Here is a 12,310-nt window from a genome sequence, read left to right on the forward strand (position 1 = left end):
AGATAAATTAATTTTATGGAATAATGACATAAACATTTATGAATTATGTAATGTCTTAGTTTTACCAGTCATCCAAACACTGTCAGCTCATAAACAGAACACACAGATATATTCAATAAGAATTAATTCAGTCATTTTTTATACTTTGCCAACTTTCACTCATTTAAAAACTGCATTTTAAATATAGTTTTAAGACTACTTTTAAAAGCTAAAATTTCACATGCTGTTTTAACTTGAAAATATGTTTTCAAAATAGATTATTTAATAGTTTATTGAGTTGATTTATAACTTTTAAATATTTAGACATATGGTAGACAGATTCCATTTGAACTCCTACTCCAGGCCCTGCAAATGTTAGGGATGGACCTGCCCTTGCCATTAGACATCTTCTGCCTCCAGGTTGAATAACTCCGGAAGTCCCTGCTCTCCATCCACAGTGAACACTGATGCCCCCACCTGCCTCTGCAAGAGCTCGGCTCTCCTCAGCCCCACTGAGGCTGCCATGGATATTGGCTGCTCCAGAAGCAGCTCACCTCTCTGGATCGCTTGGACCAGTACCATCACCACCATTATGGCCACCAGTGAGGTTGGAGGTTCAAGATGCTGCAGGTGTGTGTCCTGCACATGGCCCAGGGCAGCTGACCCCCCTCTAAGCCCCTGTATTAGTTTTCTGCAGCTGTTGTAACAAATTACCACAAACTCTATGGCTTTAGAAGCACAGACATGCATTCGCTCACAATTCTGGAGGCCAGAAGTCTAAAATTAGAGTCACTAGACCAAAATTAAAGTGAAGGCAGGGCTGTGTTCCCCCCAGAGGCTCCAGGGGAGAATGTGTTCCTGGCCTCTTCCAGCCTCTCATGGCTGTTGGCATTCCTTGATGTGTGGCTGCATCACTCCAATCTCTGCCTCCCTAATCTCACGGCCTCCTCCTTGTCTGTCCTCAAATCTCCCGCTGCCTGCCTCTTAAAAGAATACATATTATTGTTTTAGATATACCAGGTTAAGTAAAATAAATTAGTAAAGTTAATTTTACCAATTTGAAAAAAAATGAACACATGTTATTGAATTTAGGGACCACCCTGATAATCCCAGATAATCTCCCCATCTCAAGAGCCTTAACTCAATCACAGCTGCAAAGACTCTTTTTCCAAAGAAGATAACATCTGTACAGGTTGGAGGGATTAGGACCTGATATCTTTGGGGGCTGCTATTCATCTTACCATACCCCCCCCATTTTTGTTCACCCTCACAATTGTCTCAATCCTCCTTCCCCAGCTCAAAGTCTGGAGCCAAAATCTTCTTGACCTAGTTCAAAATTTCATTCGTGTTTCATCCCAGAATTAACAATTCCCAGAATGACTGACAATGGAATCAATTGTTCTCTTCAAAAGAAAATAGCCTTGCGTTTTCAGTCCCCAAAACAAAATAACAAAATAATTTAATTTTATGTAACCAGATCTTTGGAAGTAGATGAGTCTTATCCATGCTTACTTTGTGGTAATTGTACATTATTAAAGCCATTTGAATTTTTTTTTAATTTTCTTTCTCCTGTGAATGTCGTAATGTACCACTTGACCTAGGTACTCTGCAGACTGCCGTGGGTGTGCCACGCCTGGCCCTCTTTCACAATCATCACCCCACCTCCTCGTGGGGCCTGATGTGTTAGGCACTGAAGAGGTGCTTGTTCATTCAAATGCATCAAACAAACTGAAGAGTCCTGGGAAGGTGATGCTGGAAATCCCCTTTCTAAAGCTATATTCTACCATATTTGATGGTTGTAATAATTACATTTAGATGGAAGGAAGGACAGCTGGGCTCGAGTCCCAGCTGTACCATTAACTAACGGTGTAGCCAGAGAGGCATCACTCACTTCCAGGCCTGCTCTTGCTCACTGGTCAACTGGGGATACAAGCCTTGACAGCTTATGGTTCTCAGGGGGTTTATAGTAACCAGGTAGATGAAGGCCCGGAATAATACAAAGAGTTGTGCAAACAAGAGCTAGGCTCCTTATTAATAACTCTATGGAATGGATATTATTATCACAATAAAATTGGTGATTTTTTAATACATTTTCATACCGTGATGAAATTGTTTTTATTTCATTTTTTCAAATAAAAGAGGTTAATGACATGCTGCCCGAAGCCACACTGTGCCGAGTAAGTGGCAGAGCCAAGAGTCCAACCCAGAACCCCGCTCTGATTCTACCTTTATCAGCAAAACAACCCTTATAACCTTTCGGTGTGTGGTGGACAGAAATAGGCACATTTTTTCCTCTCATTATAGGAAGATTCTGTTTCTTCTAATCTGCTGTGTATAACTGAAATACTTGGCGTATTGGAACTCTGTGTAACATAGGAAAAAACAGGCAATGAATGAGGGTCTAAAAGGACACACAATTGTTCATATTTGTTTTCTATGCACAGGTGTTTTTTGGCTTATTGCCCAAATTCACATTTCCATTCCAAAAATATGGACGTAATTATATGACAACAGTAGTAATAATAACAATAGTAATTATTATTATCATTTTAACAATAGCTATCATTTATTGAACAATTAGTCTGTGCCAGTCGTAATGATCTGTAGACACCAGGTTATTTTTTTTTTCATTTTTAAATAATTTTATTGTTTGTTGTCAACAAGGGAAAAAAGTCATGGTTTAGTTGAATTTTTTGAAGATAGAGACTACATTGTAGGCTGTCAGGTAATGACCCCAAAACAAGTCAGGAAATAAATTAAACAAAGAGCAGCACCTCTAGAAGACAAAGGCCTGGCTACGTCCTAGGTTTTTATACTTGTCACAAAGCGCATAGGATAGATTTTTCAGGGCGGGGCTGTGGTCAGCGGGCAAGGTTTATAAGCAACAACTCTCTCATCCAAAAGAAAAGGAGAGAGAAGTTTGCTGTGGACAATTTAAAATACAGAGCTCCCTGCTTTCAGTGTAGTGGATGAGATACCTCATATTTGCTTTTTTCCCCATTCCTTGGGAAGTGAAGTACTTTTGTAATGAACACATTGTAAGGAAATGCTCACTGTAACTAAAAGGTCTGAAAGACTAGAAAACTAACTTAAATTTTATAGAGACCATAAATCCTTATATTTATATTTATTTTTTCCAATCTTATTTGGCTATTAATTTGCTAAAACTCTCTGTTGCATGTATGATGCAAAGAAAAGCCTTACCCTGGTCCCCACTCTCAGACTATTTTGAATAATACTCAGCTATTCATTGAGGTTAGGCAGGTGATTGTTTGTTTTTAATAATCTCCAGCAATTGGGGAGCTTCTTAATGTCTACAAAGCCATTTCCCATTCACACTCTCCACTGAGCCTCACACTGACTTCATACATATGAAGGAGGAAAATGAAACTCAGAGAGTCATGGGACTTGTCCAAGGTCACACAATTCACACAAAGTTCAAAGTTCTCCAGAAACCTCTTAAGATTAAAAGAAGCAAATCAGTGTACTAAGACCTGCTCGACTGAACAGAAATTTCTCAGTGACAACAGCCTAATGAGGTACCAGGAAAAATGAGCATTATAAAACAGAGACGTTGCCAAAGCAAAGAAAAGCGGCACAGGACCAGTCTGGGATTTGAAGTCTTCCGCACAGGTTCAAATCCCAGCTCTGCCATAAGTCACACAGAGTCACACCTCCTGGACGTGTGTTATTTCCATCTGTTTCATCCCTTTCTCCCTTGCAAGGGTATTAACTTCACAAGGACAGCGGCCAGTCACTCTTATTCACCGCTGAATTCTCAGGATTCAGCTCAGTGCCTGGCACGGAGTAGGTGCTCACGAGTATCTCTTGAATACATGTCCCGATCATAGCAAGCCGTTGGTCCCCTCTGAGCCCTGGCTTCGCCATTTGCAAAATGGTGTAAGAACTAGTTTAACGGGTAGTAAGGCTTCAGGTGAAAGAAATTTTAACTTCTCAATGGAGTGTCATTCCCCAAGCTGCCTGTCTCGTTGCCTTGTCCTCACACAGGTCCAGCCCTGGAACGCACACTCCCTGGAAGGCAGGCTATCTGCAGGCGGGATGGATACTTGAGTGGCGTCATCATTTCTGAGTGCACAGACACAGTATGACGCAGAGATGAAAAATGGCCTCTGTGTTGAGAGCTAAAACCAACATGTCTCATTTTTAATGTTCTGACAAGGCAAATCTCGGCCACTTTAAAGGACTGAGTGTCCCGTTTATATTGCCTCACTTAGCAATTGTGTGTTTTAATGGAATAAACACTTCTGCTTGCTGAGCAAAAGCAAAATGAGATTTAGTAAATAGATAACTCATTTGATCAGCCTACTCCAGGCAAGGCCCCAAACTGATGGCTCAAGATAGATCTGTTACAGACAACAACACAGCGTTCAGATCACCCTCACCAGGACCCCCTCTGTCTGTCCAGTGGAAAGAGGGAGCAGATTGGAATGGAAGAGCCTAGACTGTAGTGTCAAACCTAATTTCAATCCCACTGCAACCACATATAGGCACATAACCCAAGATCCTCTCTCTATTAGTCAGGGTTCTCCAGAAAAACAGAGCCAACAGGATACACAGAAAGAGAGAGAGAGAGATCTAGTCTAAGGAATCGGCCCACATGATCGTGGAGGCTGGCAAGTCCAAAATCTGTAGAGCAGGTTGGCAGGCTGCAAATTCAGTTAAAAGCTGAAGTTGCAGTTGAGTCCAAAAGCAGTCTGGAGGCAGAACTTCTTCCTCAAGGGACCCCAGTCTTTTCCTTTGAGGACTTCAACTGATTGGATGAGACCCACCCACATATAGAGGGTAATCTGCTTTACTCCAAATCAACTGATTTAAATGTTAATTGCATCTTAAAATACACCTTAATCCCATCTAGACTGTTATTTAACTGAGACAATGGGCATGTAGCCTAGCCAAATGACACACAAAATTAACCATCATACTCTCCAAGACTCAATTTCTTCATCCACAAATGAAAAGTATACAGAACACTGAGAAAAGTGCCTGGCTTGCAGCAGATGCCAGACCAAGGCCATGTTAAGGAACTGTCGAGTTCTAGAAACATTGATGGGGCATCTATTCTGTACCAGGCACTGTCCCAGACCCTGAAGATGCCGAGACGAACAGAACCTTGCCCTTACAGAGATTACCATCTAGGGAGAAAACCAAATGCTTCTGCTATCTATTATGATGACGTAGAGTCCAAAGGAGGTGGGCCCAACACAGCTGGGAGAGATGGGGAAGGTCTCCTGGAGAAAGTAGTGCCTGAACTGAAGGTCTAAGAGTGAAAAAGTTTGAGTGAAGTCTGATAAAGTAGAAAAGGCACTCCAGGCAGCAAGAAGAATAGAGCCAAAGGCTTGGAAATATGAAATAGCATGGCATATGTGAGAACCAGAGCTGAAAGGGTAAGCTGGTGAGTGGTGGGAGATGACTCTAAGAAGGCAGGCAAGGCCAGATCATGAAGAGCCTTGGCACCACATCAAGGCGTATGTGTTTTCTTAGGGCTGCCATAATGAATGAACCGCAAACATGGTGGCTAAAAACAACAGTGGCATTCTCTCACAGTTCTAGAGGCTAGAAATCTGAAATCAGGGTGGCAACCCCAGCAACAGAGTGTTCTTTCTGGAGCCTCTGAGGGAAAAATCTGTCCCATTCTCCTGTTCTAGTTTCCAGTGGTCGCACTTCACTCCCACCTCCGCCACGGTCTTCACATGATGTTCCCCCTGTCTGTGTCTCTGTGTCCAAAGCTCCCTCTCCTTATAGAGACACCAGTCATTGGCTTAAGGTGAGCCCTCATTTTAATGTGATCACATCTCCAAAAACCCTCTTCCAAATAAGGTCCCATTCATAGGAATGAGGGGTTAGGAGTTGAACCTGACTTTTATGGGGACAAAATTCAATCCACAACCCAAGGTGACAGGAGTGATGGTGAGAGTTTTATTTAGGAAGAGCCTTCAGGCTCTGGCGGGAAGACGGGATAAGACTAGAGGTGTCCTCTGGTTCTGTTCACTTTGGTCACTGGCACGCTCGGAGTCCAATGCACCACACATGCACAAGCGCACCTTTTGGAGGGAGCACATGTGCAGGGCACTACGATGTGTATTTCATTTATAAGCATTATTGCTGACAGCCTCTTGTTTTTCCCCTATCCTTAATGTATCAGTTGGAGTCCTAACAGGAAACAGATGGTGCCCTGAAATGGGTGTAATTCAAGCAGGCTTTATTTACAGTGGGACTGCGCACAGAGGTGTGGGCTGGAGGGAAGGAAGTACACAGCGACCAGGGACCAGGGACAGTGGAGTTTCCTACCCCTAGTCCCAAAGGGTGGAGCAGTTACCTATCGAGAAGCAAAGAGCCTTGTTGGGAAGGTCACCTTGAGAGGATTTGTGTCCTCCCTGGAAGGACACAGCCTGGCTAAGCAACCTCGTGACCTCACCCCTCTCTCCTTCTGATCTCCGGCTGGCCATCCCCACAGCCCAGCCCAAAGGGGATCCAGAGGAAAACTACATGGGTCAGCGCCCCAGAGCAGAGAGCAGGATGGAGAAGGGAGGAGAGTGGATCTGGGGAGGTTGGGCAAACAGAAGACTCCAGAAAACCTTCTTTTCCCTTCATCCCAATTTCCTCATTTATTTTTCATTCTTTTAATTTTCATCCTCTTTATGTTTCGGCCAGCTACCTCCAACCCTTCCTTTTTAGAGTAAAAAGGGGAATAACCATCAAAAATATACATATACCTGTGTAGACATAAAGTCAAGGCAGAATTCCCCGCTGCTTCACCAAGGTGCTCTGTCCTCTGGAGTCTGCACACTGCATGTGCCTACAGTTGAGTCACCCCGAGCGGTCAGAGTCCCTTGTGCACATTCTGCTGGCCACTCCTCGAGTTACTTAAACTCCCAGCAGGCTCCCTATCTCCAGGGCTTTCCAAGGACATACTTGAGGCAAGACTCATCCTGGCACCGAGGGCTTCTGACAGATGTTGGGGACTGCCACGCGAGAGAGGCCCAGATGGGGTACTGAGAGGGCGGAGCGAGCCCTGGGAGGGTACGCAGGCTCCTCATCTCACACGGAGAACACATCAAATAATTCTGGGCACATGCTGGGAAGATCGTCTTTCCTCCCCAGGCCCCAGCTCACTGCAGGAGCATTTAGACACAGGCACAGATGTCAGAGCTGGAGGGGACCCTTGGGACCAACCAGTGCAAGCCCTTTGTAACACGGATGTGCGGAGTGAGGACCAGAGAGGGACAGACTAACATGCATTGTGGCTAGAGTGTGCTGAGTACGTGCACTCTTTCCAGCCATGTGTGGTGTGCTGTGTTCATTCAGTCATACCGCTACTCATCAGAGATCTGCTGAGTACCTGCTACGTGCAGGGCACCAGGCCAAAAACTGGAGACATATATATGGAGAAAAGGCTAGCATTACCCTGTTTTTCTAGAGGACACAGAGTCACAGGCTTTCTACCACTGTCACTAATCCTCACCACAACTCTGCAAGATGTAGGCAGGTCTTGGACACTAAAGTGACCCAGCCAAACACTGCTCCTTTACTTTAAAGAGCTGGAAAACTAAAGAAGGTCGCCCTGTATGAGTTAATATTTTTTTAGGGGGGAAGGTAATTAGGTTTATTTATTTATTTGCTTGTTTGTTTGTTATTTATTTATTTATTTATTTTAATGGAGGTACTGGAGATTGAACCCAGGACCTCGTGCATGCTAAGCATGCGCTCTGCCACTGAGCTACACCCTTCCCCCAAGTTAAATACTAACCCTTCAGAAATATCAAAGAGATGTAGACAGTCACAGAAGGAGGCAGAAAAGGATTCCGGACCCGGAGGCCTGGATCGTAACCTAACTGAAGACACCGGTGTTTCTAAAGGAAAAACTGTGCATCTGCAGGGTTTGGGTGAGGCATAGGGGCTGGAAAAATGGATAACAGAGGCTTCTGTGTAGAAGAAAGTCAGCTCTGTTGTGGGTTTTCTCCCTGTTTTCATTTAATGAAATAGGAAGAAAAGCCTGTTTTCCTCAACTTCAGGGAAAAGGGGATTTTCCCTTCAAATCAGTCCTCTGACATCCAATTGACTCTAACAATCAAAGGAGGCTGGACTCAGCATTGAGCCAGCCCAAGGCTGTGACCCTCGTGGCCTTATAATACAGGCTTACTTTGAAAGGGCTGCCCTATGAGCTGTCTCTTGCTATCCAGGGAAGAAGTGCCTTCACAAGTGGACTTCTAGTTGGGGAGGGTATAGCTCAAGTGGTAGAGCACATGCTAAGCATGCACAAGGTCCTGGGTTCAACCCCCAGTACCTCCTCTAAAAATAAATAAACCTAATTACCTCCCCTCCCTGCTAAAATAAAATAATTGAATAAAAAAAACTGTTTTTTAAAAAAAGCAAGTGCACTTCTAGTTGGGAAGACAGGGGCCCTGGTGCCAAACAAGCCTAGTTAAAGCCCTGGCTTCACCATTGAAAGCTCTGTGAATCAGAGCAAGCCACTTAACCCATTAGGAGTCTCAGTTTTCTCATCTATATAATGGGAAGGATCATAATCCTTGCCATAAGTCTGTTTGACAGGTAGCAGCTGCTACTATCAATAAAAATGTGTAAACTCCTTTCATATAGTAACTACTGAACAGTTGCTACTGTCAGTATTATTGCATACAGTAAGTACTCCATAATTATTAGTAGGATTAATAATAAACAGTCATGTACACAGCTCACATGGTTCACAGTAGGAAAGTTATGAAGGTTTTTGCTGGGTAGCATTCTTTTAAGTCAACTCTTTATTAAGTTTCTTTCTTGATTCTAAAGGGAAACACATATTCCTCATGGAAAAAAATAGAAAATACAGAAAGAATTAAAAGAAAGTTTTTTTCTTAAGTCCACAGTCCCACAATCCAGGGATAATCACTGTTAATATGTTGATATATTTCTCTCCAATTTTTTTTGCACGTGTGTGTGTGTTAGAAAGAGATCAATTTTACATAAATGAAATCATCCACAGAAAACAGTTAATATTCCTTCTGCGTTTGCACAATAATTTACACAACTGTCCTCTTACTATTATTAGGTTTTTGAGGTTTGTTCCCCCTAATATTTTTGCCCTTATAATTCATGCTATAATGAGATTCTTTGCATAGAAATCCTTTCCACATTTCTCATATTTCTTAGGAGAAGATTCTCTTGGTGGAATTTTTGAATCAAAAAAATACATTTCTTTAAGTCCATAATACATTTTGTCAAATTAATTTCCAATCGGATTATACTAAAACACTCTCCTGTCAACCAAACATGAATATCCATTTTTTACATTTTTCATTTCATAGGTGAAAACACCTTTTCTCTATTTTCATGGCTTTGATTACTAGTAAACTTGATAGGTAACATTGGTTCTTTCTCCAGGAAGTCTATGTTTACACCTCTGACCCACTTTTCTGCTATATTTTGTAATTTTCTTATTACCATGTATGATCTCTTTATATAATAAAGATGTTTTTAAAATATCACATCTGTGGCAAATAAATTTCACAGTCTATTGTTTGCCTTTTAATTTTAATGATATTTTGACATATGTTTTAAATTTTATATAGTTTGAAAATTTACTATAAATTTTAGTTAATGTTGCTCCTATATAGTTAGTTAACTTTAACTCAAACTCTTAAACCTCACAGCATTCGAGAAAACTCCATATAGCTAGCTCCTTCTACGTAAACTAGTAATAAAAAGCATACTATACTCTCACGTACACCGATGATTTGCTGAAGCTGGGGTGCTGGGTGTATGGAGGTCTGTTACACTACTCTCTCTTTTTGTTCATGTTTTACATTTTCCCATAACAAAGCCTAAAGCATTCTTTTGTAGTCTGGACGTATTTTCTGCAGCCTTCCAAGCATCATGGACAAAAATTCCTAATTTGTGACCTTAGGCAAATTTTGAAATCTCTCTGAGCTTTGGTTACCTCTGCTACTAAAAAAAACAAAACCAAACAAAGAAGTAAAAATACACCAAATGTATAGGACTGTTGAAAGGAGGAAATGAAATAATACCCACGTAGCATATAATATGATGCCTGGCATACAGCAGGTGTTCAGTAAAGGTCTTCTATTATTGTTGTTGTTGTTTTTGTTATATTACTACTACTATTATTTAAATTTCTATACATCAGACTTTCTTGCCACAAGATCCAGGAGCTGAATCCTGGCTGGGATGGCAGAGGACAAGCTCAAGGACAGTGTAAGAATGATACCCAAAGGCCTGGCCTCAGGAGATACTTGCTGTGGCAGCTGCAGGCCTGCCGAGCCCACGGGGAAACGGCCCGGCCACAGTCACCCTCACAGAACCAGTTCTGCCCCAGAGCTGGATGCCAGCCCCGACATGGGATCAGCAAAGGTTCCTGAATGGGCCCTGCTTCCTTAAGCTGCTCCTTTGTGTGAGTCTGACCAGCAAACCCTTGGAGAATCAGACACGTACGGCTGAAAACTCTCCAAACAGAAGTTCAAAAACTGCTGACAATCAGGCAGAAAACATAACTGTGTCCCGTGCAGCCCCCTCAACAGCTGCCTGAACTTCACTGAGACCTTCCTTCCGTACTGCAGCTTGACAATGGCAACAATCGTGACAGCAACAGAAATCTAATGCAACGAGGCTCTCCCTCCCCTCCACAGAGGAGACCAACCCAAACGCTCTTCCATCACTGTGCTGGGCAACTGGTCCAGGGTCTCTGGGGGATGTTTATTCCTCCTCCAGCTCCATCCCAATTCTATCTGAATGTGCTAGAGCCCATGGACAAACCTGTGGAGTCTACCACCCCCACCACACACAAGCAAAACAGGAGGCAAACAAGGAAGAAAAGGGAAATCCAGTATTATACCACATGGCAAATACGTATCTATCGTACAGATATCCTCAGGAACCCATCATGAAAGCAGAGTTAGAAGGAGTGATGGACAAAGCGAGAATTAAACAGTGTGTGTGTTCCACTCTCAGCCAGCATCTCAGCTGCTCAGAAATCCTGACTTCCTGGGATGACCCAAACCAAATCTTCATTCCTGAAAGATCTGAGCCATTGGTGGTCTTGCCAGGATGGAGACTTGGTAGTCTTTAAAAACAAACAAACAAACAAACAAACAACAACAACAACAAAACTCCTGAATGTTAAAAAAATGCAGAAGACCCCACAGAGGAACTTCCTCATTCCAGATAAACTCTTCCCTGCCCAATTTCATTAGCAGTAGCCCTGTTTCCCCTTGGTCCTCAGGATTAACCACCCTAGAAGTAAGCTCCTTTTTCACCTGTTCATCGCGGGCATGAAGGAACCTGAAATACCTGGGTGGCAGTTGGGCTCCCAGCCCCAGGGAAACATCGTTGAGCAGCCTGATGAAAGAACACCTGCCTGGGACACGGAGACCTTGCCAGCGAGAACCCAGGGTCACGGGAGTGGACAGTCAGATTCCACTGGTGGGGTCATCAGGCATGGCAGCCCTGGCAGGTCCACTCTCGGGAGACGGCTGTCCTAACAACTCGAATATCAGGGCGCCTGATTCCAGGCTGCTGAGCATAAAATTTAGAGTTCTGGTGTGGCTGGAGCCTTTTCCTTAAAATCCAGATTATTTTATGACACTGAGTCCCCAAGGGTGCATGGTGCTATAGAAAATATTCTGGACAGTCCTGCTTGATTTGGGGGAATGGAGGACTAAATAAATGTGTCTGACCACTGAATCCTTATCTTCTGGCCTCAGATGGGAAGATACTCCAGGTGGAAAGGAATGTTCCAACACCCAGTCGGGGGCATGCTGCTGAAAAGAAATCCAGGATGGACTTTGCACCTCTCAACCCCATGGAATTGTTCTGAGGATTCAATTAAATGACAGGTGTCTAGTGTGTGTCACGTCGTAAGTGTTCCGTGTTCCCTCCACACTTCTCAACCATGCTAGGGGCAAGTAGGCTGGCTGTTAACAGAGCCATTGTACAGATTAGAAAGCTGAGGCTTGGAAAGGACAGATTACAGGTTGAGGACACAGGAAGTGAGAGCAGCAATGGCAGGAACTGACCTTGGCCTTCAGGCTCCAGTTCCAGTTAACCAGACTCATCGCGTCCCAGTTTTACACACAGCCTCCAGAGGGTCTTACTCAGCCCACAGATTACCATGTCACAAACACTGAGTCGCAGCTTCCCTCCTCCCGGCTGCTAGGGTCACAACACACTCCACGATGGGCCGGCAGGCCCCTCCTCCTCTGGGGCCCCTGATGGGAACCGTCAAGGCCAAGACTGCCAGGAACTGAGGGCGGAGGTGAGGCGTCTGCCCCAGGGAGGCACCCGACCTGCGTGAGCTGGA

General features: G+C 43.6%; 1 long non-coding RNA gene across 1 annotated transcript in view; it reads right to left on the minus strand.

Moving 5' to 3' along the window:
* LOC116283096 (uncharacterized) overlaps positions 1–6,807 on the minus strand; it is a 327,554-nt gene extending 320,747 nt beyond the window's left edge. Inside the window, exon 1 of the long non-coding RNA XR_012079083.1 lies at positions 6,714–6,807. This is a non-coding gene — a long non-coding RNA (uncharacterized lncRNA). The remainder of the gene's footprint in view (positions 1–6,713) is intronic.
* Between the last annotated feature and the right edge of the window lie 5,503 nt (positions 6,808–12,310).

This window comes from Vicugna pacos, chromosome 13, assembly GCF_048564905.1.
Source record: "Vicugna pacos chromosome 13, VicPac4, whole genome shotgun sequence".
In the NCBI taxonomy this organism is placed as follows: Eukaryota; Metazoa; Chordata; class Mammalia; order Artiodactyla; family Camelidae; genus Vicugna; species Vicugna pacos.